Source organism: Aythya fuligula, chromosome 4, assembly GCF_009819795.1.
Source record: "Aythya fuligula isolate bAytFul2 chromosome 4, bAytFul2.pri, whole genome shotgun sequence".
NCBI lineage: Eukaryota > Metazoa > Chordata > Aves > Anseriformes > Anatidae > Aythya > Aythya fuligula.
This window is the reverse complement of record NC_045562.1, coordinates 25,946,012-25,948,873: the sequence shown is the minus strand read 5'-3', so window position 1 is coordinate 25,948,873 and position 2,862 is coordinate 25,946,012. Positions and strand designations below refer to the sequence as shown.

At 49.3% G+C, this 2,862-nt stretch overlaps 1 non-coding gene across 1 annotated transcript; it reads right to left on the bottom strand.

The window, feature by feature from the left end:
* Positions 1-243: 243 nt before the first annotated feature.
* TRNAK-CUU lies at positions 244-316 on the bottom strand. The gene has a single exon. It is a non-coding gene; the product is annotated as a tRNA-Lys (tRNA).
* Positions 317-2,862: the final 2,546 nt, after the last annotated feature.

The window sequence follows — 2,862 nt, the reverse complement described above, 5'->3', positions numbered from 1 at the left end:
GGTGAGCAATTGCATTGTGCATCACTTGTTTGTACATACTATTATTACTTTCGTATTATCACCATTGTATCATCATTATTATTATTATTATTATTTTCCTGTCTTATTAAACTGTCTTTATCTCAACTCACGGGCTTCACTTTCCATTTCTCTCCCCGTCCCAGAGAGGGAGGGGGGAGGGTGAGCGAACGGCTGCGTGGTGTTTAGCTGCCAGCCGGGTTAAACCACGACAGTCTTTTTTGGCGCCCAACGTGGGGCTCGAACCCACGACCCTGAGATTAAGAGTCTCATGCTCTACCGACTGAGCTAGCCGGGCCTGGTCTCTCAGAGGACCCTTCTGTTGTGGGGTTGCTGAGGGTCGAAGAACAGCAAGTGCCAATTGCTACCACAACTGTGCACCGGCGGCAATATCGCACCAACCGAGACTCCCTGATTCCCATCCATAAGCTAATTCGTCAATTGGAGAGCCAAGGAGTGATCAGCAAGACTCATTCACCTTTCAATAGTCCCATATGGCCAGTGCGAAAGTCTAATGGCGAGTGGAGACTAACAGTGGACTATCGCGGCCTGAACGAAGTCACGACCACCACTGAGTGCTGCAGTGCCGACATGCTGGAACTTCAGTATGAACTTGAATCGAAGGCAGCCAAGTGGTACGCCACAATTGATATCGCTAATGCATTTTTCCTCCATCCCTCTAGCAGCAGAGTGCAGGCCACAATTTGCCTTCACTTGGAGGGGAGTCCAATATACTTGGAATAGGCTGCCCCAGGGGTGGAAACACAGCCCTACCATTTGCCATGGGCTGATCCAGTCTGCACTAGAGCAGGGGGAAGCTCCTGAACACCTGCAGTACATCGATGACATTATTGTGTGGGGTGACACAGCAGAGGAAGTTTTCGAGAAAGGGAAGAAAATAGTCCAAATCCTTCTGAAAGCCGGTTTTGCCATAAAACAAAATAAAGTCAAAGGACCTGCACGGGAGATCCAGTTTTTAGGAATAAAATGGCAAGATGGACGTCGTCAAATCCCAATGGATGTGATCAACAAAATAACAGCTATGTCTCCACCAACTAACAAAAAAGAAACACAGACTTTCTAGGTGTTGTGGGGTTTTGGAGAATGCACATCCCAAATTACAGTCTGATTGTAAACCCACTCTACCAAGTAACTCGTAAGAAGAATGAGTTTGAATGGGGCCCTGAACAACGACAAGCCTTTGAACAAATCAAGCAGGAAATAGTCCATGCAGTAGCCCTTGGGCCAGTTCGAACAGGACCAGATGTAAAGAATGTGCTCTATACTGCAGCCGGGGAGAACGGCCCCACCTGGAGCCTCTGGCAGAAAGAACCTGGGGAAACTCGAGGTCGGCCTCTGGGGTTTTGGAGTCGGGGATACAGAGGATCTGAGGCCCGCTATACTCCAACTGAAAAGGAGATATTGGCAGCATATGAAGGAGTTCGATCTGCTTCGGAGGTGGTCGGTACTGAAGCGCAGCTCCTCCTAGCACCCCGATTACCGGTACTAGGCTGGATGTTCAAGGGAAGGGTCCCCTCTACGCATCATGCAACTGATGCTACATGGAGCAAGTGGGTTGCACTGATTACTCAGCGGGCTCGAATAGGAAACCCCAGTCGCCCAGGAATATTGGAAGTGATCATGGACTGGCCAGAAGGCAAATACTTTGGGATATCATCAGAGGAGGAGGTGGGTCGTGCTGAAGAAGCCCCACTGTACAACCAGTTGCCAGAGAATGAAAAGAAATATGCCCTGTTCACTGATGGGTCCTGTCGTATTGTGGGGAAGCATCGGAGATGGAAGGCTGCTGTATGGAGTCCTACGCGACGAGTTGCAGAAGCTGCTGAGGGAGAAGGTGAATCGAGTCAGTTTGCAGAAGTGAAAGCCATTCAGCTGGCTTTAGACATTGCTGAACGAGAAAAATGGCCAGTTCTCTATCTCTACACCGATTCATGGATGGTAGCAAATGCCCTGTGGGGATGGTTACAGCAATGGAAGCAAAACAACTGGCAGCGTAGGGGCAAACCTATCTGGGCTGCTGCATTGTGGCAAGATATTGCTGCTCGGGTAGAGAACCTGGCTGTGAAAGTACGCCACGTAGATGCTCATGTGCCCAAGAATCGGGCTACTGAAGAACATCAAAACAACCAGCAGGTGGATCAGGCTGCTAAGATTGAAGTAGCTCAGGTGGACCTGGATTGGCAGCATAAAGGTGAATTATTTATAGCCCGATGGGCCCATGACACCTCAGGCCATCAAGGTAGAGATGCAACATACAGATGGGCTCGTGATCGAGGGGTGGACTTGACCATGGACGCTATAGCACAGGTTATTCATGACTGTGAAACATGTGCTGCAATCAAGCAAGCCAAACGGTCAAAGCCTCTTTGGTATGGAGGACGATGGCTGAAATATAAATATGGAGAGGCCTGGCAGATTGATTACATCACACTCCCTCAAACTCGCAATGGCAAGCGCCACGTACTTACAATGGTGGAAGCAACCACCGGATGGCTGGAAACATATCCTGTGCCTCATGCTACCGCCCGGAACACCATCCTGGGCCTTGAAAAGCAAGTCCTATGGCGACATGGCACCCCAGAAAGAATAGAATCAGACAATGGGACTCACTTCCGAAACAACCTTATAGACACTTGGGCCAAAGAACATGGTATTGAATGGGTGTATCACATCCCCTATCATGCACCAGCCTCCGGGAAAGTTGAACGATACAATGGCCTGTTAAAGACTACCTTGAAAGCAATGGGCGCTGGGACGTTCAAAAACTGGGATACGCATTTGGCAAAGGCCACCTGGTTAGTCAATACTAGGGGATCTACCAAC